This window comes from Zeugodacus cucurbitae, chromosome Y (genome assembly GCF_028554725.1).
Source record: "Zeugodacus cucurbitae isolate PBARC_wt_2022May chromosome Y, idZeuCucr1.2, whole genome shotgun sequence".
NCBI lineage: Eukaryota > Metazoa > Arthropoda > Insecta > Diptera > Tephritidae > Zeugodacus > Zeugodacus cucurbitae.
Window position 1 is genome coordinate 4,474,747 of NC_071673.1, and position 24,784 is coordinate 4,499,530.

General features: G+C 34.4%; 1 protein-coding gene and 1 pseudogene across 8 annotated transcripts in view; both read left to right on the forward strand.

Moving 5' to 3' along the window:
- The window catches only part of LOC128923552 (protein rtoA-like), a 2,411,103-nt gene that overhangs the window by 691,329 nt on the left and 1,694,990 nt on the right, over positions 1-24,784 (forward strand). The gene's annotated exons all lie outside the window — the stretch shown is intronic.
- Positions 12,833-12,933, forward strand: LOC128923589 (small nucleolar RNA U3; annotated as a pseudogene).

Genomic DNA, 24,784 nt, shown 5'->3' on the forward strand with positions numbered 1-24,784 from the left:
GGATTGTGGCAAGACGTTCATCCACCGGGGTAAATGCCAGGACTCGGCAACGTAGTCTCTCTCCCACCACAAATCCAACACCGAATTTGCGCTCCTTTATATGGCCGCTGTAGTAGATGTCACAAGGACCCACCTTCTTCCGTCCTTGTCCCATCCATCGCACTTCTTGGATGGCGGTGATGTCAGCCTTGAGTCGTATGAGGACATCAACCAGCTGGGCAGAGGCACCTTCCCAATTAAGGGTCCGGACATTCCAGGTGCATGCCCTTATATCATTATCCTTAAAACGTTTGCAGGGGTCGTCATCAAAAGGGGGTGTCTCATCCGAGGCTTTCGTAGATTTTTCATTGGGGAGATTTTTTTATGTGGTCGGTCCCAAGCCCTACGCACAACCGCATAAGCGGGCTTCGCCTTCTCACTTTAGCTCGCCTTCAAACGGATGTCTGTTGGCTACCCAGAGGATACTTGGTCTAAAACCGGAAGTCGTGAGCTGCTTGAACCATGTGGAGAAGAATCGTTTCTGGCCACTCCCAAGTGAATGACAATCAAAAACTTTCCTCACTTGCGTGAACTTCTACACATGATCCCATCCTCCAAACCTCCTCCTCCTCGCAAACCAATAGAGCTATATAAACCAAACTTTCTGCAGTCGTTTTTTTAGCCACTTCCTAATGCAGTCCGAAAATGAAATCGGATCATAACGGCACTCACCTCGCATACAAAGGTTAGGTTGAAAATTACTAAAAGTGGGTTAACTCATTAACGAAAAACGTCAGAAACACTAAATTTCACATAAGAAATGGCAGATGAAAGCTGCACTCAGATTACAAAATGGAAAATGGACGTGGCGTCGCCCACTTATTGGTCAAAAACCATATCTCAGGAACTACTCGACCGATTTCAATGAAACTTGGTTTGTAATAGTTTCCTTACATCCCAATGATACGTTGTGAAAATAGGCCAAATCGCTTCACAACCGCGCCTACTTCCTATATACCAGAACTTTGAAGACAATCTGAAACGTTTACTTTACAATATATAAAGTAAGTACTAGTGAAGATATCGGTGCAGCACTTTGCACAAATACTATGTTAATAGTGTGGCAGCCCCATTCTAAAAATCGCCGAAATCGGATAATAGGTTTTTAAGACCCATATAGCGAACACGAGGACATTGGTTCTTCTAACCTAATATATATGACGAATATGTGGGTCAAATTGTGTATTATCCATATCCATTTTATTAATATTATAAATGCGAAAGTAACTCTGTCTGTCTGTTACTCTTTCACGCCTAAACGGCTGAACGGATTTTGATGAAATTTGGTATGGTGATAGATGATAACCTAGAAATGGTCATAGGCTATAAATAATCACGCCATCGTTCTTAGGTGGTAGGCAGTAGACAGATAACTAAATTGAGTTAGTGATTTTTAGTCGTTTTTGTTGGGACTTTTGCTCTTTCACGTCTAAACGGCTGAACGGATTTTGATGAAATTTAGTTAGGAGATATTAATAATTAACATTTTGATTTACTTCTAATTTACATGTATGTACATATAATAAAAACATGAATTGCTGTTCGTTAGTCTCGCAAAAAGTCGAGAACGGCCAAACCAATCAGGCTAATTTTAGTCTTGAAATATTCGTGGAAGGCCAGGAAAAGATTAGAGATTGAGTAAATGTGGAAAAATAGCGAGGAAGATAATAATAAGAGAATTTTATTCGAGTTGGCAAGAAAAATATAAAAAGAGAAAACAAAATAATAATATTTTGAAGTTTGTCATTGTTGTTTTGTTAAAATATTTTTGTTATTGTTCAATTGTATAAGGTTGTATCGTTTGCCCAAAACAATTCGAACAAATAAGGAAAGGCTAAGTTCGGGCCCAACCGAATATTTTATACTCTCGCAATTTATTGATGTAATTTTATTAAGATAACATAGAATTTTACCTATATATTCGGCATAAAGTCCAATAGAAAATCAGCATATATAGTATATGAGGGCTGATGTAATTTCAGAACCAATTTCACTCATTTTAGGGAATAGGGGCATCTTGGCACCTGTTAATAGGCAAACAAACGGCACATTCGGCCTAGAAATTACTCCTAAATTGCAAATGAACGAAACACCAGTCGGCAAAATCGCCCAAAATAGCGCCATAACGAAGATTTTCCAAATATTCAAGAAGTCGCTGGAGGTACTGCACAGGACTTTAAAAGATCTTGATTGTCGATGAACGTTTTTGGTGATTTACGCCAGACTCTTCAAATTATTCCTGGAACAACTGTTACTGACGGGCTAATCGCATGCCTAAAATCATTTAATTTGTGATGACACATAAAGAATCTCCAATTAACAACTAACATATGAGTGTTTTTGCAACAATATGAAATTGGGATTGTAGAATCAGTTGGAAATGGTAGAGTCGCAATTGACACCTCGATAGATTTATAGCATTTCCAACAGATCTCTGTCACTTCATTGACTCGAAAGAGAAGTTTTCCTGACATGAAACCTCAATATGATAACCATAAATGACTGATTGAATGACCTATATTGGTGGTAAAGAAAATATATCGATGATCTTAATGCGACAATTTAGATTTCGGCAGAGAACGTACAATATAGAGAAGGTCCAATTGCGGACCAGCGTGTGAATTGTCAAAATCTAACAAAACACGATGAGCGTGTTTCACCTCAGCCAGCTCGGAAGGAGAAATTTTAACAGCGTCACGTTAACATTGCTGAGCATTAAATGAAAAATATGCTCAGAGATTTACATTTCTATTATATCGGAATGTTAGCCCGTTTGCTTATATATTGATACATTTATATGCAATCATATGTGCTAATATGATATTTATTTATGACTGCATGCAAAATTTATTCAATTCAAATAAATTATGCGATTTCAGAGGCATATTTGTCGGCATGTTTAAGCGGACCTACATATGAATGTTATGTTTTAAAATAATATACCTACTTTCATAAAAAATGCTTTTATTTTTATATTAAATGTATTTCTTACAATACTAAAATTAACTACATATTTCATTATATGAGACTTGTATATACATACATGTGTATACCTAGATATATACAAAAGCGCTTACGTACATACATACATATGTAGATGCATATGTATGGACATCTTCCAAAATTCGTATTGTCTCGTTATCACTTATCAGTGAAGGTCATATGCACACATTGTTACATATGCATACATATACATAAATATGTTTGTATGTCATTGACGAACAAGTAATGCATACACAAACTTACATTCGCATATGCGTACACGTAAGTTTGTCACCATCACAAAAAATCAAAAGTATTTTCTACAAAAACAACAAGCGCCTCAAACGCATAAGCAGAATCACAAGTCAATATGGCAGCCAATCAACGCAGCCAAATTTTGTAGTAAATACAACAAAACCATTTTCATTCATGAACGCAAGCGCACATTCACTTGGCAAAGTTGCTTCATTCATAAAAGCAACGCCATACACACCTCCCTGCGCATGCCATGTCTGCAAACGGCTTTTCGCGACGATGACAAAAATCATAAATTGAAGATTTTTCTAATGTTCGCGCAGGCGGCCATCAAACCTTCGACACATCGAGCTTTACAGAGGCGTTTCAAGTGATCCCTCCCTAATTATAAATGCGCTAATTATGTATTGTATAGTATTGACCTACAATTAGCAAATACAAATAATTAAATGTATTTTAATATTCTACCAATGTATTATGCCATATTTCAATGTACTACGACTGATTTCTGTAAGAATCAAGACATAAAAATTCAAACGATAACATGAGTTGGGGACCTGAACCCCTTCCCTTCGAACGTGCGACACTGCTTTGACTTGAGAACAAAAAATCACAATTTGCGGCCATTCGTTGTCTGTGGCAACGAAGATTTTACAACGAACCATGAGGCTCATATTTACGCACATATGCATGTAAACAAATTTACAAACATTATGCGTATGGTTCTTTCGATTTTGTTTACATGCACACATAATTACAAATTATGCGCCAAATTTTATTCTTTTGGTATATTATCGAAACTTTTAATAACCAAAGAAAATAAATATTCATATGTATGCAGTATATAATTATATTATATTTTAACATATGTATATAAAATAATTATTTCATTATATACTTCAAAGCTTTTTATGGAATAAATCATAAAGTTTTGCATATATACGTATGTATTTTGATATTAAATGTAAATGAAATTATATAGCGAGTCGTTTGCGCACTGTATATAAGCGAATCTGTAAGCGTACAGTTATTAACATTCAAATTAACACAATTTTTCTCATTTAACACTGAAACCTCTCAATTCTGCTATTTTCGAGTGCGCTGATGTTAAACCTGTGGTGAAACACGCTAATAATTTTCTGTGGTGAAACACGCTCATCTTGGCGAGTACCCCTGCGAAAAGAGGACCACTTTGACAATCGGCACACCATGAACCTTCTCTATATTATACGTTCTCTGATTTCGGTCCAAGAGAGTTGACACAGCTACAAATCAGGATGACGTAGTCAATTATCCCAAAATATTTAGAATTCCTGAACTATCAACACTCACTTTGCAATTAAAAGTAGTGTGAGTTGTCATCATGATGCGTAACATAAATCGATGTCGAGTAATCAATATCGTCGCCGAAGCCAAGAATGGACCAACTTAATTTAATGTATACTTTGCCACAAAAACGTGTGGCCGGGTCTGCTAGTATAATATAAATATAGTTAAATATATAAATTGCGAGAGTATAAAATGTTCGGTTACACCCGAACTTAGTCCTTCCTTACTTGTTTTTTTTCAATTGTTTCTTTCACTATTGAATATATTTTCCTTTATTACCTACAATTTCTGTTTATTAAATATTTATTGTTTTGATCCTTTCTGGGAAAGGATACTCTTTTATTCTGGAGGGTCTGGGGTTCAGAATCGCAGAATTGAGTTTATATTATAAACCGGAGGATCCCCCTTGCGGTGGTGAATCGCGGTTTCAAAATATTTTGTTTTTCGGCTGGTCGAGCCTTGAACTATGTATTTATTTTATATATATATATATATATGTTGTCTATGCATATAATGTACTTAAGCCCGGTTTCACAGTCAGTGCTTAGGTTGTGCTTAAGATAAAACAGAAATATTGCGTTTTACAGTTCATACTTAAGTTCTGCTTAAGTACTGAAAATGGGAGACTTAAGCAGTGCTTAAGTAACAGCTGATTTTTGTTTTGAATATTGATTTATTTGTCAAAAAAATAAAAATAAAAATTATTAGCTAAAAAAATTTTGGGAATTTCTTGCATTCAATGACGGTTATATGCTTTCCTGCGAGTTGCAAAAGGTGTCCCCACTCGCTTGCGGTGAAATTCGGTGTCATTTTATTGTTTCCATCCATTTCCCAGATTCTAAATTTATTCGTCGCAAAGTTATTTTTCATCAACAATAATTTCAATTTGTCAGATGGTATTTGTAAACAAATGTTTTTCATTGTGCTGCCATATATCATAATAGAATTTTATAGAAAATAAGCATCGACTGTGAAACGCAAATGACTACTCAGTCAACAACAATGCTTAGCTAAGATTTTATTTGGGCACAACTTAAGTACGAACTGTGAAACCGGGCATTAATAACTTAAATACTAGTTATTTGTTGCCTTTTCTTTATATATTATATATATGATATCAATGATCACTTTGTTTTATTTTTTTTTTTATGTACGGGCACTTGTGAGTTTCATGGTTGTTTTTATTACAATACTCACAGTATAAGAGCTTTTCGTACTTGGTACTAGAGGAATTATTTCCCATGTAATTTGTAAATGTATAATAACACTGTCCAACAAATGAAGACTTTTTGAATGGAACAGAATAGCGACCCCATAATTCTGAAAGGGTATGTTGAGTAGATCATTTTTGTAGAACAAACTTATGGTCCAGCACGTCTGAGTTTTTTCTTACAGTGGGTCAAAGTTTTCATTTTTTGGTCGAAGGGAGCATTATACTAAAAGAAAAAATGTTGTAAGTTAATGTCTGAGAGAATTCTTATGGTCACTAAAGCTGAATTTTCTGCACTCTCATCTAAATTTTTTAAAGAAAACCTTGGAAAACCGTCAGTAACAGTTGTTCTCAGACATTAACTTACAACATTTTTTTCATATAGTATAATGCTCCCTTCGACAAAAAATGAAAACTTTGAGCCACTGTAAGAAAAAACTCAGACGTGCTGGACCATAAGTTTGTTCTACAAAAATGATCTACTCAACATACCCTTTCAGAATTATGGGATCGCTATTCTGTTCTGTATTACGATTACACGTACATATATATTTCTTGAAAGTTCTACACAAATTATTTGGATTATTTGAAATATGCGCACTTATTTATTTGTTTGGGTGCGTGTCACACTACTTTGCGTTCGGAACAAAATTTTTATTTGTGGTTTTCCTTTTCTCGCGATTCGCGATACTTGATTGCGTTGGTCGTTAGGAGTTTTTTGTAGCACCTGGCAGGCTCGCGTATTAATTTATTGACCTTATGTAAACGACTTGGAAACGACTGCCGTTTTATCTTTATTTTACTTACTTTTATACAATCCTGTTCTTAAGGCTAAGTACAAATATTCTTACAATCTAATAGTCAGCTTTTAAACATATGTTCCACTTTAGATGCGCTACATGTGGTAAATGAAAGGTTCATCTTACAATCTAATATGTGTGACGAATGTCCACTTAAGACCACGTGTGGTAAGTGAAAAGATCATCTTACAATCTAATATGTACAAAGTGACATTGGACACATTTATTTAGTAGTTCAAATTGCAATATCTTATCGGTGGTGTTAACTTGCACATATGTATGTATTTATGTTGTGTAATCTTAATATACAAAAATCACGTGTCACGTTGTTTGTTTTCGATGGACTCCTAAACTACTGAACCGATTTTAATGAAATTTTTAACACTGTGTGCAGTTTGGTCCAACTTGAAAGATAGGATAGTTTATAACTCTCCTTATAGTCGCATTATTTATTTATTGCAAATTATTTGTTTATTATTAGCAAAGAGCTATCCACCAGTTGGTGGCGCTAAGTGCGCAATGTTACAGTAGATGGCGCTACATTTCTTTCTAAATTTTCATGGATTAAGGCTGTCATAACAAAAGCTGCCACTTGCTAAAAACATTAAATGAAAATGCGTTGTTTGAAGTTTATATTATTTGTGGTAAAATTATACGAATCTATGACTTCCAATACTCTAAATTTAAGAAAAAATCACATGCAATTTGTGAAATAAATAAAGTTATGTACATATGTATGGTCAGACAAATAAGCAATGCTGCCACTTTTTCCAGTAAATCTTCCTCGAATTTGGGAGATTTCAGAGGAATTTAGGAAATCGCAGAGTTAATTTCTGCATGTATTTCCTAAATGCAAAAAAAAAAATTCATTTATTTGCATTTAGGTATAGAATTTTGTATGGCTAATGCCCGGTTTCACAGTCCATACTTAAGTTGTGCCTAAATAAAATCTTAGCTAAGTATTGTTGCAAACTGAGTAGTCGTTTGCGTTTCACAGTCAATGCTTAATTTCTATAAAATTTTATTATGATATATGGCAACGTTATGGGCAACATATGTTTTACAAATTTCATTCATAAAAATATGTTTGAAATATTTAAATTATAACAGACAATACATAACTTTGCGAGGAAAATTATATCAAAAATTGATGAAAACAACAAAAGAACCCCAAATTTCAACACTAGCGAGTCGGAGCACCTATGGGAACTGAAGGAAAAGTATAAGCTATTATTGAGTGCAAACGAACGGACACTTGCCCAACGCTACGAAAGATGTCGCTGAAAATTCAAAACAAATTCAAAATAAAAATCAGCTGTTATTTAAGCATTGCTTAAGCCTCCCATTTTCAGTGCTTAAGCATAACCTAAGTATGAACTGTAAAACACTATTTTCCTTTTTTATCTTAAGCACAACATAAGTAAGGAGTAAAATTATAAATAAATGTCCATTTGTGTGTTAGATTTCGATAATCCATGTTTTTCCCATGGGCAATTATATGTTGCATGCTCACGTGTGGGAAAACCATCAAATCTATTTGTGTTAGCTCGAGACAGGTTAACCAAAAATATTGTGCACCAATTAGTGCTAAGTTAAATTAAAATGTTTATAATTCAAAAAAATAAATACTACTATTAAAAATTAAGAATTATCTATCCTAAGATTATAAAATTAAATGTTACATGTTATCAACTAACAATTTTGTAATTAACTTATTTGTTAAAAACTTGAATATAAAATCAAAAATGAACTATTTTATGAAAATTTGTGCGTATTATCAACTCTACGAAAATTTTCATCAATAATTTTAAAAATTTTGATCTCAAGTTCAAATCTCAATCCCGTGGATTTTTATACCAGATATACATATACTAAGGTTTCCGTCTTTATTCATAAATAATAATTTCACTGTAGTGAATAGTTTACTACAACACAGCAAATCTAAAAGTGAGGAAATGTTCATTCTGAGAATTCGAATGATTCAAACCGATTTATCGTTTAAGTTCAAAATTTTACAGATTCATATGTACATACATAGGTATGTATGTGTCATGTTAGAGAGCCATCTTCTTTATTTGTTTACACGCTACACAACAAAACAAAGAACGAACTTCGCTAAAAATATTTAAATTGATCAGAGACGTTATTCCCTGAATATATTAACATTCCATACAAATAAATGGCCTTGAACAGAGTTCAAAAAGCGTTTTAACTATTTCAAATAAAAATTGGGCGGGGCGAAGTTCGCCGGGTCAGCTAGTATGTATATATATTTTTTCTTCTTGTATCCTGCTTTTGCTTTTATATAGGCGATCCTTAGAGATGCAAACGATGTATCGATGTTTTTGAAACATCGATGTTTTCGTCAAAAAGCATCGATGTTAGCCATCGATGTCTCGAATCTAAAAACATCGATGGATCGATGTCACTTTTAACGATGTTTTATGTCGATGTTTTATATAAAAATTTTACTTCACACCTTCACACTTTCGGGTATTAACCCGAAACCCTCTATTTGGATACGCTTTATTAAATTGGAATTAGATTTTTGTAAAATACGGAGAATTCGTTAAGGGAATGTGCGCTTAAACCTGCGGTTACTTATAAAATAAACATTTGGTCCACCAAAAGGTGAAATGTAAGCTGTCAAATTTATCTACAATTACAGGGACGGAAGGTTGAAGAGAAAGTGTATCTCGGCTGTTACCCCTACCAATCAGAAGTCAATAGAGTGTGAGTTGACATGAATACTGTGTTTCCGGAGTTGTATAAATAGACTTTTTAATATTTACACATTGTAGCCTCTTCAGTGCCGACTAAACGACTGTTTCCTAAACCCAGGGCCACTATCACGCAAGAACGAAAAGAAATGACAGTGAAAAAATTTTCCATATCGTTGTTTTGAAATTCTGTTATTTATTGAGAAAAAACTTTAACAGAAATATAATGCTAAGTGAAGTAAAATGTATCAACTTAAGGCGTACTACATTTCATTTATTTATGTTTCTGCTTCTGTATCCCTTAGCTTTTCACACTAAATTTAAAATAAGTTAAAAAAGTTCAAAAATACATCGATGTTTCGATGTATCGATGTTTTAATGGCCGATGATTTTGATTTCGATAGGTTTTGAAGAAACATCGATACATCGAACCATCGATGTTTCATTTTACGATGTTTGCATCCCTAGCGATCTTGCTTGTTGCTTTATTAGCTCAAGGGGTATCGCTGGAAAATTGCAAGTATGTATTTAATACTTGTCTTTGTAATTTTTTTTTTAAGGTTATAATGGGTGTTTAGTTACACAAAGAAGCAAAGAGGCAGTTACTTTTTTTTGTTATTTTGGTACAGTATTAACCGAACTATTGTTTTGCGGTTATTAATAACAGTTCGGTGATATTTTTGTAATTAACGGTGTACCGAAATACCGTCAAAACTGTACCGAAATACTGTTCAAACTGTACCGAAATACCGTCAACATACATATGAGCATACCTATTTAAATTTTTATAATTTAATATGTAATGGTTCAAATCCGAATGTCTGTCTGTCCGTCCGTCCGTCTGTGCAAGCTGTAACTTGAGTAAAAATTAAGATATCTTGATGAAACTTGGCACACTAATTTCTTGGCACCATAGGAAGGTTGCTTTCGAAAATGCGCAAAATCGGACCACTGCCACGCCCACAAAATGGCGAAAACCGAAAACACATAAAGTGCCATAAATAAAGTTATGGAAATAAAATTTGGTATGAAGGATCGCACTATGAAGGGGCATATTTGGATGTAATTTTTTTGGGGAAGTGGGCGTGGCCCCGCCCCCTATTAAGTTTTTTGTACATATCTCGCAAACCAATGGAGCTATATAAACCAAACTTTCTGCAGTCGTTTTTTTTAGCCACTTCCTTATGCAGTCCAAAAATGAAAGAAATCGGATCATAACCACGCCCACCTCCCATACAAAAGTTAGGTTGGAAATTACTAAAAGTGGGTTAACTCATTAACGAAAAACGTCAGAGACACTAAATTTCACATAAGAAATGGCAGATGGAAGCTGCACTCAGATTTTTTTACAAAATGGAAAATGGACATGGCGTCGCCCACTTATGGGTCAAAAACCATATGTCAGGAACTACTCGACCAATTTCAATGAAACTTGGTTTGTAATAGTTTCCTTACATCCCAATGATATGTTGTGAAAATAGGCCAAATCGCTTCACAACCACGCCTACTTCCTATATACCAGAACTTTGAAGACAATCTGAATTGTTTACTTTACAATATATAAAGTAAGTACTAGTGAAGATATCGGTGCAGAACTTTGCACAAATACTATGTTAATAGTGTGGCAGCCCCATTCTAAAAATCGCCGAAATCGGAAAATAGGTTTTTAAGACCCCATGTATCGAACACGAGGACCTCGGTGCTTCTAACCTAATATTAGGGTTTCCAACTTTCAATGGACTTTATACAATAAATATGACGAATATGTGGCTCAAATTGTGTATTATATAATATAAATAAAGTTAAATAAATAAATTGCGAGAGTATAAAATGTTCGGTTACACCCGAACTTAGCCCTTCCTTACTTGTTTTAGTCTCTTTTAGTTAGTTAGTTTTAATTTTAGTAACTTGTATTTTATCGCGCCCGTTTATGTAGTTGTAGCGTTGAGGTTGTTGACCTTTCTTTTTTGTTATATTACGCCCGTTTATTACAATTTGGTTTGTGTAGTTTTGGTTATTTTACCACTTTTTTGCTTCTTTCGCTTGTTAACTTTGTGCACTTTAGTTTTTCATTTTGTAGATTCGTATGTACGTGAATGTATGATTTTTTTTCCAATCCTTTTGGTTTTGCTTGCAGCTACCACTTTTTTATTGTTTTGCACTTTTAAATCTTTCGATGTTTTTTTTACATGTATGCACAAATGTATTTATTATTTAATATTTTTTGTGGATTCGTTAAACATTATATTATTTATTATTAAATTTTCGGCTTATTTTATTCTAATATGAACGTATGTTGGTATATTGACTTTCGTCGAAAACAATTTGGTTTATCTTTAATAACTTAGTTGAGATACGATGAGTCACCACACACACACACGGCGCACTAGAACGGATGTCCGTATCCTGACTGGAATGGACGGACAAAATGAGATTATAATTATTACCTTACTGGTAATATTATAACGATATTAAACCGGGTTGGTAGCGAGCGTTCTGGTTCACGGATAGAATCGAATGAGGCCGATCCCGTTGGGATCTATCCCTTTTAATGATTTTGGTGGTGAATATCGAACTCAATTCGTTGAAGATCGTGTGGTTGTTGTGTTTTACAATGAGCGAAGTTAGACGCTGTGTATGATACGTGCGTGTGTAGTGGTGTGGGTTGTAACCTGCTGCATTGAGATGTAGTGATGTGATGCGTGATGTAATGTGATACGATGACGTGTGTGATTGTTGTTGCATGGTACTAAGTCATGTAAACAGAGAGGAAAACGAGCATCATGAAGTGGCAGCAACGGTGGGAAGCCTCAACTAAATGACATTGGACACACAGACTAATACCGGACATCCATTCGTGTATATATAGAAAGCATGGTGACCTTGATTTCCACCTGACCCAAATGTTAAGTGTTCACGGGTGCTTCAGAAGTTACCTATACAAATTCCGTCATTACGTTAGTTCGTATTGTCCAGTGTGTGCAGAGTTCGTAGAAGACTCTGAGCACGTATTTTTCTATTGCCCTCGCTTTTTAGATATAAGGGAAAAGTTGATAACAACCATGGGTGGTAACTTGACGGTGGAAAAGTTGACTGCTCTTATGTGTCAGTCCTCTGATAATTGGAAAGCTGTTAGCGAAGCGGCAGCCAGAATATTGACAGAATTGACACATCTACAACAGGCTAGGCGTCAGTCAGTCCGCGCTATAGAGGAGAATTAAATTGTCTTGACACCCCCATGAAGTAATACTTAATCCGGTGGTTCCGTGGGAGTGTTTTGTGCTGGGAGTAGGTTAGGTTTAGCGGATTAAAGTTCTGCACTTCGGCTTTCGATGCTTCCCCCTACTATAAAAAAAAACCATATTCACATGTGTACGCACATGTATGATTGTATGCTTGCGCATTATTTTTCTTTCGTTTCTGTTTCATTTCTGCGAATTCTCAACTAGTTTATGTGACTTTTGGTTGAAATACTCTGCATTGCCCGTTGAAAAGTTAAGGCTATACTTCACAGGATCATTTCTGTAGTCAGTCTTTATTTACTTTATTTGCAAATCTAAAGTATTAGCACCCGCGATGAGGAGGTACATACAGCGGCTCACAGCTTATTTCGTGTAAGCAACAATTTTGATAATACTGATATGAAATTAATATTTTTTGCTCTGAACTAAATAAACGAATGATGCAATTATATTGATAATTTAGTTTTAAATACAAAACATGTAAACAAATTTACAAAAGTATTCAAATTCAATATTTTATTAAACAAAAACCAAAAACACTCATAATTCATGGGTCACAGCTTATTTCGTGTGGTATAAAAATTCTTACTAAAAAGTTACTAAAAGTAAACCAAAATAAAATTTCAATATTTTGTGGAAAATCCTTTTTGCTCGATTACAGCTTCCATTCGGTTTTGCATTGATTCCACCAATTTTTTTGTATAATCTGGCGATATTTTATCCCACTCTTCCTTCAAAGCCGCTTTTAGAGTTTGGACGCTTGAAATGTGGTGTTTTCTAATATTAATTTCCAGAATGTGCCATACATTTTCAATAACGTTCAAATCTGGTGACTGTGCAGGTGTTTGGACGAGGTGTGGACAATTCCAAATGAGCCAAGTTTGTACAAGACCAGATTTATGTTTAGGGTCGTTGTCCTGGTAGAAGCGAAAAGTGTCACGTATACCCAGGTCTTCTGCACTTTGAAGCAAATTTTGCTTCAGTAAGTCTAGGTACACTTCTTTATTCATAGTGGAGTCTATAAACTCCAGTCGACCAACGCCTGCAGATGACATACACCCCCAAACCATTACGTGACCGCCACCATGTTTTACTGTTGCGCGTAAATTTTTTGTTTGGAGCTCAGTATTTGGTTTCCGCCATACGTATGCTTTACCATCTGACGCAAAAAGATTAAACTTGCTCTCATCGGCGAAAATAACCGTATTCCAAAAAGCATTGTCCTTGTTTAAATGGTCTTTTGCGAACTGTAAACGGGCTTTTTTATTTTTCTTATTTATAAAAGGCTTATTCCGTGCTGTTCGCCCACGAAAATTGGAATCCCTTAATATTCTGCGCACAGTTTCTGGATGACATTTTTTGCCGAGAAACATTTCAACATCTTTGGTCACAGCTGGAGCACTTAACATTGGTTCTTTTTTAATCTTTTTTAAAATCCACCTCTCATCCGTTTCATTAAAAATTTTATTAGGAGCTTTTCGACCCTTGTTATGCACGCGATTTTCACGTACAAAGCGCTGAATTATATATTGAACTGTAGAAGAACTTAAATCAACCATTTCAGCAATTTGTTTTTGCGTTTTTCCACTTTGAAAATGTTTAATAACTAATTCGCGTTTTTCAATTGAAGTGCGTGGACCCATGTTGATATACCGCGTAATTGCAACTGATCTGTATTGTTTTTAGAACATAAACTGCTTCTTAAGTATTCATAGTTCACACTTTGATTTACCGTTAGTTTTCTGAATTCATGAGTGTTTTTGGTTTTTGTTTAATAAAATATTGAATTTGAATAATTTTGTAAATTTTTTTACATGTTTTGTATTTAAAACTAAATTATCAACATAATTTCATCATTTGTTCATTTAGTTCAGAGCAAAAAATATTAATTTCATATCAGTATTATCAAAATTGTTGCTTACACGAAATAAGCTGTGAGCCACTGTATATCGTTTTATCTGACAGCGTGAAGTTTATGAACTTCATTTATAATTTTGTATTGTGGCGGATTCAGAGACGATTCCTAGGGGGTGGGGAGGGAAATTGAATTTATCCTTCGATTTGGGTTTCAAACTTATTATTGCGAGAGAAATACAGTACAAATTACACTGTGCAACAAATGAAGACTTTTTGAATGGAACAGAATAGCAACCATATAATTCTGAAAGGGTACGTTGAGTAGATCATTTTTGTAGAACAAACTTATGGTCCAGCACGTCTGAGTTTTTTCTTACAGTGGGTCACAGCTTTCATTTTTTGGTCATGATCTGGCAACACGTCAAACTGTGAAGTTTAATTTTTTCTCGGTTCTTGAATTTGTGCTTAAATTTATTAATATAATTAAAGAAAGTTTACTTTTAATAAGTTAAGTATTTGTGCTAATTTGCTTTTGTGTTATATTTAAATTTTAATTGTATTTTAACTATTTTCTTAAATTCTGGTGCCGAGTCTTTTAAATCATTTGTTGTTGTTATCAATTATCAATTTTATTTCCTACTTTGCAATTGTTTGTGCGATTGCATATTGTTTTTGTTTTAATTTGCTCTTTTTCTTTTGATTCGTCTTTTTTCTTTCATTTTTGCTCACAGCTGTTTGCGTGTTATTTTTAAGTGGCTCAGTGCTTCTCAAATTGGTTGTGATCTCGGCTAATTCAGTATAACTATTATTGTTTTTCTATTTACTATTATATCATATTTTAATTTTTATTATTATTTACTATTCTGTTTTTTCCTTCAATTTAAATTTTTTTTTTTTCATAATGACTTGCAATTTTCCGAATTGTACTATTAAAGGCGATTCTGATCGTTTTGTTTCTTGTTGGCTTTGTGACGGGCTTGCCCATCTTAAATGTGCTGGATTGACAGGTAGAATCTTAGATTCTATTCTCGATGGAAAGGGTCTGCGCTGGTCGTGCTTAAAGTGTAGACCGACAGATTTTGAATTATTTAAAGTTTTTAAACAGGCGCGCAATAATTTTAAAGAAATCGGTCGAGAACTTCAAAACCTTACAGAAAAATTTAAGCATTATGAAGTGTTGTTTCAATCATTTAAATGCCTAAATGGTCAAGATGATAATGCTAAGCCTTCATCAAAACGTAAACGTCCGTCTAATGAGGAACCTGCCACTTTGTCCGTGAAAAGTATGTCACCGGTGAAATTAGACCTTATTAATCTCTCATCTCCTTGCCCTCAAGGAGAGAAGCCTTCCTCTTCAAAAGTGCTTAATCCTCCGAAAACAATTAACGATAACCTTAAGCGGAAAACTATTCAGGATCCGCCTCCTATTAACTCTGAGTTTGTGGCAAAAAATTTGGTAGTAATACCTCAACGAAAATCTATTTTCGTTTCGAGATTCGCTTCGGATACCACAATCGAAGATATAAAGTTTTACATCTCGTCGAAATTAAAAATTAACGATATTGATATTGATGTGAGAAAATTTAACTTTAAATACGAAAGAAACATATCTTCTTTCAAGATTGGTGTTTCAGCTGTTAATTTTCAATTGCTACTTGATGAATCATTTTGGCCACCTGGTGCTTTCGTGCGCGAATTCGAGCAAAAGCAACAAAAACAAACTGTAATTGCTCATATTCCAAAAAATGCCGCGGATTCAAAAAACTAATTATAAAAAATTCATTACAAATTCACTATCAAAATGTAAGGGGTTTAAATACAAAATTAAAAGAATTGTATTTGAACAGCACTAATTGTAATTTTAAAGTCATCGCTTTTACTGAAACTTGGCTTAAACCTCATATCTTTGATAACGAAATATTAAATGGTGAATTTCAAATCTTTAGATGCGATCGACTGAACAGAGTCGGGGGGTGTACTATTTGCTGTGCATTCTTCAATTCCATCTGAAGAAGTAGAAGTTCCTCATGCGGACTTTATTGAATTTAAGTGCATACGAATTTGTATTAATAAATGTTCTATTTATCTAACTTTATCTTATATTCCGCCTCAATCGGACTTATCTGTATATACGCAGCATGTTTCTTTAATAAATAATGTTTTTTCAATTGCTAAGAATACTGATTACATAATTGTTCTAGGCGATTTCAATTTACCGTGTGTATCTTGGAAATCTGTTGACGATTGCATTACCCCTTTTTGCACTCGTTTAAGCTTTAATGAGTTTTTGGAAGAAATGTCTGGGATGGGTCTTAACCAAATTAACTTAATTCCGAACAAGTTTGGTAAATTCTTAGATTTGGTCTATGTTGATAATACTTCAACAGTTTCTGTGGTCCGATCTGATCCTTTAGTTTTGCCAGAGGACTCTTATCACCCTGCCTTGGAAATTAATATCGAAATCATAGACGAATTACTTGTATGCAACAAACAGGACCTTTGTTCTCGGTTCAACTTTGCGAAAGCTAACTTCAAAAAGATTAATTGTGAACTTTCTAAATTGACTTGGCCTGATTATAGTGGTAATATTGAATTAAATGTATCACATTTTAATGAAACAATTTTTAATATTTTTGAAAGATTTGTTCCGAAATGTTTTATTATCAAAAGAAAAAGTTCAAATTTGTGGTATTCGAATGAGCTATGTAAATTAAAAAATAAAAAAGCTCGTGCTTTTAAACTTTATAAAAGAACTGGAGCTCTTGTTGACTATTTAAAATATTCTAAATTGCGTCGTCAGTTTGAGGAACTTAACAAAAAATGTTATAAAAACTACATAATCAAAGTAAAAAATAATATTATTCGTAATCCGAAATTGTTTTATGGTTTCGTTAACTCCAAACGCAGGATTTCAAATTTTCCGTCCGCGATGAAATATAAATCAACAATGTCATGTGACAATTATGTTATTTCTAATATGTTTGCAGAATTCTTCAAATCCAATTATTGTTCAAACTACCCTATGAATGTGCCATATCATCAAGTGTTATGTCCGAGTACTGTAATTAATACACCAATTATTTCTGCAACAGATGTCTTAAATTATTTAGTTACGTTAAAAGATTCGTTTAAATATGGCCCTGATATGATTCCCTCAATCTTTCTTAAAAATTGCGCAAAATATATCTATCTGCCCTTAACTAAGCTTTTTAACCTATCTCTTAAACAAGGTATTTTTCCGTCAATGTGGAAAAACTCTTTTATATTACCTTTGCATAAAAGTGGAGTTAGATCATCTGTTGAGAACTATAGGGGGATAGCTAAAATGTCAGCTATACCCAAACTTTTTGAATCTCTCCTTTAATTTCATTCTCTCAGCATGGATTTTGTAAAGGGAAATCTACAGTAACTAACTTGCTTGAATTTGTAAACCATGTGTCAATGGGTTTTAGGGATAATAAGAATACTGATGTTATATATACAGACTTTAGTAAAGCATTCGATAGAGTAAACCACTCAATTCTTTTGCAAAAACTGAATCTTCTTGGTTTTCAATCAAGACTTCTTGAATGGGTATCCTCATATCTTACTAACAGAAAACAACAAGTTTTATTTAATAATACATTATCCGATTCAATTAGTGTCACTTCAGGGGTTCCTCAGGGTAGTCATCTCGGCCCGATTCTGTTCTTGTTGTTCATCAATGATATACCTTCAGTAATTAAGTTTTCAGAAATTTTATTATATGCGGATGATGTAAAACTTTTTAAATCATATACTTCTCATAACGAAAGGACTGAGTTGCAATCGGATTTAAATAATTTAGTTACTTGGTGTCACGAAAATGATATGCCACTGAATCTTAAAAAATGTAAAACGATGTGCTTTTCCCGTAGAACTGTTGATCTTTCCCCCTATGTAATAAATAACTTCAGTTTAGAGCAAGTTTTTAGCTTTGTTGATTTAGGAGTTAATATGGACCCTAAACTAAATTTTAATTCTCATGTAAATTCAATTGTCTTAAAAGCTAAAGGTGCTCTTAGCTTTGTTAAACGTTGGTCTAAAGAATTTAGTGATCCGTATATTACTAAAATTCTTTTTACAACATTGGTAAGGCCTATATTGGAGTATGGTTCTGTGGTATGGAATCCTAGCTATCAATCCCATTCTGATAAGCTTGAGTCCGTTCAAAAACAATTTTTACTTTTTGCTTTAGGCCACTTACATTGGGATTCAAGATTGAATCTTCCCCCGTATACTAGTCGTTTAAAACTTATAAATCTTCCCACACTCACTAGTCGCAGAGAAATGCTAGGTATAATTTTTCTAGTAAAACTTCTGAATGGTTTAGTTTGTAGTTCATTCCTTTTGTCTGATATTAAGTTTAATGTCCCATTGCGTTCATCCAGGCAGTTTAGACCATTATTTCTAAAATCTTCTAGAACAAATTTTGAGTTAAATGAACCATTCTGCCGAATATGTCATGATTTTAATGCGTATGCGGACTGCGCCCTCGCGTCGGTTGGGCGAGAGGAGGGTAATCGTTTGGGTTAATAAAAAAAAAAAATAAAAAAAAATAAAAGGGAGCATTATACTATACGAAAAAAATGTTGTAAGTTAATGTTTGAGAGAATTCTTATGGACAGAGTTGTATTGTGGAATTGTATGAGGATTATTTTAGTGGAAGATCTTAACCCTCTAACTGGTTTCTTTATGGGTTAATTTGACCCTTTTTTCGAGAAAATCAAAAAATATCCTTCAAAAAAGGATATTTAAGGATTAAAATATTCTACGAAAATGTTTGGCGGAAAATTTCAGTGGGGGTCACCAAAGACACCATCGTTGTAAATAAAGCTCTTTACGATTAATTGGCAAAATTACACGCCAACATATACAAAGTAGGTGAAAACGTCGTCAAGTTCGCCCGGGCCAAACACTGAGTTCTCGCGTCTAGTCAGCTGTGACTTACAAATTGGGTGTGATACAATTAAGCATAATTGACTTACTAAGCAGTACATATCGGGTGTGATTTTTACTAATATTAATATAAAAAAGAACAATTAAAGCTTAAATAAGCATGGCGGATTCTGTTTGCAAATTAAGAGATTGGTTTTGTTGTTTTTTTGTGGACATTTTACGCACCTTCAAAGCAGAACAAAGATATTCCCTACAATTGAAGAACCATATTTTCTTTTCTTTGGAATACAATTTTTATGCGAAACTTGGATACCCAAAACTTTATGTACTACTTGCGAAAGTGGTATTTTGGCCTGGTACTAAGGCGCAGCCATTTTCTGCGCCTATTATATGGATTGAACCTGAAAATCACAAATCAGATACATGCTATTTCTGCGAAAATTACAAATTTGGTAGAAGCCAAAGGCACTACGCGATAATGACATACGAAGCAACAAATAATGTCATTTTACCAGAAGTGCGCTGTGAAGGTGTTCCGGTGCCTCAACCGCCTACACATACATTTTCGGCCAATAAGACAAAAGCCAATGCAGAAATAACAGCGGCGGTTGAAAACATGTCAGATATAAGTTACTTGCCTGCTGGTGGTTTAAACATATGTCCTAATTTGATAGACCAAGCTTATTTTGAAGATCTTGTAAGAGATTTAGGACTAACAAAAGAGAAAGCTGAAATATTTTGTTCCAGATTGAAAAACAGGAATTTGATAAAAGCCGATGTAAAAGTTACATCGCCAAGCAAAAGACACGCCGATTTGGAAAGTTATTTTAAAAAATCATAAGAACTTGTATACTGTTGCAGTATTGAAGAGGTTCTATTTATAGATAGTTCAAAACACAGCTTAAAAGCAGTTTTATTGCACAATGGAAATCAGCATCCATAAATACCGGTTGCGTATTCCACAAAAAAGGAGGGAACATACGCAAATATTTCAAATCTCGTAAATAAAATTGAATACTATAAATATAGATGGGAAGTATGCGCAGACTTTAAAATGATTGCAATATTGACTGGAATGCAAACAGGATACACAAAATATATGTGTTTTCTTTGTAAATGGGATTCACGTGCTACCAGCAGCCAATATCATATTAAATATTTCGAAGAACGTAAAGAAAATATTATTGGTGACTTAAATGTAATCCATGAATCTCTTGTCCCAAAAGATAAGGTCATACTTCCACCGCTGCATATTAAAATGGGCGTGGTGAAAATTTTTATTAAAAGCTTAAATACACAAGGATATGCTTTCAAACGCATTCAAACAATTTTCCCCAGATTATCTGCAGCAAAATTAAAAGAAGGTAAAATACGGTTTTAAGAAATAATTTATTTTATTTAATGTAAACTACCTTTTCTAGGAATGCTCGTTGGACCCGATATAAGAAAATAATTACAAGATGAAGAATTTTATGGTCATCTGTCGGATATGCAAAAGACAGTATTTGACTTTATGCAGCTGGTTATATCAGAATTCCTTGGAAACTCAAAATCACAAAACTATGCAGAAAATAATGAAAGCATGCTAATCGGTTTTAACAATATTGGTGAAAAGATGTCACTAAAGCTGCATTTTCTGCACTCTCATCTCAATTTTTTTAAAGAAAACCTTGGAGCGGTTTCAGATGAACACGGTGAAAGGCTTCATCAGGATATAAAGGTATTGGAAGAAAGGTTCAAAGGGAAATCCCAAACTGTAATGCTTGCTGAATACGTATGGGGCTTGTACAGAAACCTTGACACATCGGAACATTCACGTCAAGCTAAATACAGGAAAGCATATTAAGTTTGTTAAGTTTAATCTTTAATCCATTGTCCTACTACTGCTGAAGCAAAAAAATAAATATGTACATACTATAATAAACCACTATTAAAACAAAATTATAATTTTTTTATCAATCGTAAAGACCTTTATTTACAACAATGGTGTCTTTGGTGACCCCCACTGAAATTTTCCGCAAACATATTCGTAGAATATTTTAATCCTTAAATGTCCTTTTTTAAAGGATATTTTCTGATTTTCTCGAAAAAAGGGTCAAATTAACCCATAAAGAAACCAGTTAGAGGGTTAAGATCTTCCACAAAAATAATCCTCATACAATTCCACAATACAACTTCGACCATAAGAATTCTCTCAGACATTAACTTACAACATTTTTTTCATATAGTATAATGCTCCCTTCAACCAAAAAATGAAAACTTTGACACACTGTAAAAAAACTCAGACGTGCTGGACCATAAGTCTATTCTACAAAAATGATCTACTCAACATACCCAAAAAAAAATGCTGTTGAACAGTGTTATGAAACAAAAATTATCAATTCCAATTTTTTTGGTAAACAAAGTCAACCATATTCATGCATTATGTACATAGTGGCTCATTTTATTACAAATTCAAACAGAAAAATCCTTTTACATTGCGTGTTTCATAACGCAAAACGATGACTGCCAAGTTTTGCGAATCTTTCGATGACTTCTTCGGCGGTGATTTCGATGTCATGTCACCTGAAAAACAAAAAATCCCCCGGTTACGACCTGATTACTGCCGAGGTTCTAAAACAGCTTCCTCCCGTAGGTATAGTAAAAATTACCAGCATTATTAATGCGTCTTTTAATCTTAAATACGTGCCAATTTATTGGAAAATTGCGGAAGTTATTATGATTCAAAAGCCAGGAAAACCAGGATATGATGTATCTTCTTACAGGCCCATATCACTTTACCGACAATATCGAAACTTTTTGAGAAAATTCTCATAAAACGTCTCAATAAAATCATAGAACGAAAAGCCATAATTCCAGCTCATCAGTTTGGGTTTCGAGCTAACCATTCTACGATTGATCAAATCCATAGAATTACAAATACTATAGAAAAAGCATTTGAGGAAAAGAAATTCTGTTCTACCGTGTTTTTGGATGTTGCAAAAGCGTTCGATAAAGTTTGCCACAAAGGACTGCTTTCGAAACTGAAACTAATTTTACCGAAACAGTATTATGATATCATAAAATCATATTTGTCAGATCGCTACTTCCGTGTTAAACAAGGAGACGAGTATTCTAGTCTTAAGAAAATAAAAGCAGGAGTTCCACAAGGTAGTGTGTTGGGCCCTCTTCTTTATATTTTGTTCACGCATGACCTGCCAGTAGACTACAATTACACAACAGCCACATTTGCAGATGATACCGCGTTGCTTGCTGTTGGTAGCAGTGAACATGAGTCAACTAATAATCTCCAAGAAGCTGTAAATAAAGTCCTACATTGGGCAAAGAAATGGCAGATAAAACTCAATGAAGCTAAGTCTGTACACATTGTTTTCACGTACAATAAAATACAGTACTTGCCAATTTTCATAGACGGTGTACGAATACCATACTACAACTCCGCTAAATACTTGGGAATGACACTTGACTCTAAGCTACGGTGGAAAATTCATGTAAAAAACAAACGGAAAGAACTAGACATGCGACTCAAGAATATTAATTGGCTAATTGGTAACAAATCAGTGTTATCCATCGAAAATAAGTTACTTATCTATAAACAAGTACTCAGACCGATATGGAGCTATGGTGCACAACTCTGGGGATGTACTAACGCAAATAATAAGAAAGTCATCCAACAATTCCAAAACAAAATACTAAGAGTTATTGTCAAAGCGCCTTGGTATTGTAGATGTGCTGACATAGAGCGTGATCTAAACGTAAACTCAGTTAACGCTGAAATATTAAAAATTGCAGCAACACATGAAGCCAGGTTGCTAATGCATTGTAACGAAGAAGTAGTCATGTTAACTTCTAGAGATGGACCACCAAGACGACTCAAACGCATAAAACCCAGCGATCTTTTAAACTAGCCAATACTCTCAGAGTATTTTTGTAATTTTGTAATATTTTATATCATACTCAAGTTGCTTGTTAGTCTTTCTTTTGTAAATATTTTAGAACTAGTTGCAATGTAAAATAAACAAAAAAAAAAAAAAAAAAATGATGCGTATGAAGCAATGCTAATCCAACTAGTCTTTCTTGAAGCATGGTCGTCCTAAGCCAGGTTTTGATGCGGCGAAGATAAGAGAAAGAACGTTCAGACCTCGCGTTTGTTACGGGAAGTGTACAGAATACACGGAGATAGGTTTGGATTGTTGGGAATATGTCGACATCACATTTTCTTAATGTTTCCAGTGCAGAAGTTGGAATTTCGCTGCCTTCAATTTTTTGTTGCTGCTGCCAGTGACATTGCCAGTAGCTTAATTCACCTTTGAATTTCAATTTTTGTACGCTTTTTTCATCATCCAGAAGATTCCAGAATCGTTCTATTAGGCATCCGATATCGATTTCGTTTTCTTTTAAAAGACTTGCTTTTTCTGGGAGCAACACACTCAATTGGTAACCATCCAAAACTTCTTGTGAAAAAACGAGCTTCCAAATCCTCTTTGATGGTATCCAGCAGAGGTATGTAGACAGAGACCCTGTATTATCTTCGCAAGTTTTCACGTCATAATTTTCTCGTTTCGTTTGTCGACCACATGTTCTCGGTTTCGCTTCGTCAACATCGAGTTTTTCCGCCATTTTCTTAGCTTCTGAATAAATCAATCGGATTATTTCATCAACTTTTTCGCTCTTTTTTTCCAACGTGGCAAGCAACGTCCCAATCATTTCTGATGCCTTCGCCAAATAAATTGCTTCCTTTTGAAGAACTACGCTGAGCGAATGGGTGAGCGATAGAATGTCGCTGAGACAAAAGAGCCTGACGATAAATTCGAACTTGCACAAAGCCGATATGAGAATTGTTGCTTTGCCTGCTGTTTCTCTGTTCTTCCACTACTGATTTTTGACAGAGCTTCGATGATCAACGGTAACTTCGCAGCAAATTAAAGGACAGCATCGTGCCTCTCTACCCATCTTGTTTCACACAACTGGACAATTTTTTCACCAAATATCTTTGCTAATACAGTCACACGTTTTGGAAATGAGTTCGTGAAGAATTTGTCGACTTCTCGTATGGCACTGGCAACGTTTTCGATTAATCGTACTTTCACTGACTTTGAAATACTGTTGTTGAGTTTGTGCGAGAAACACGGAGTCATGACAGCTTTTTTTGCTTCTTTCCGAATTTCGTTGACTGCTCCGATATCTGATAGCATAACCGCACATCCATCAGTCCCTATCGAAGGGCATTTCTCCATTCGGAGATTCATTTTCTTCATGTCTTCAAGAACAATCCCCCCGATGGCAGATCCACTTAGAGACATTTCTTCATCGGTTCGGTCAATTTTTCCAGCAGTCCTGTAAGCTATTAATCTATATTCATTCTCGCTTTCTTCTGATTCTGTGTCCTCCGCGAGAGTATTCTTCGAAAGTTGACCGAATGCGTCCAAAAAA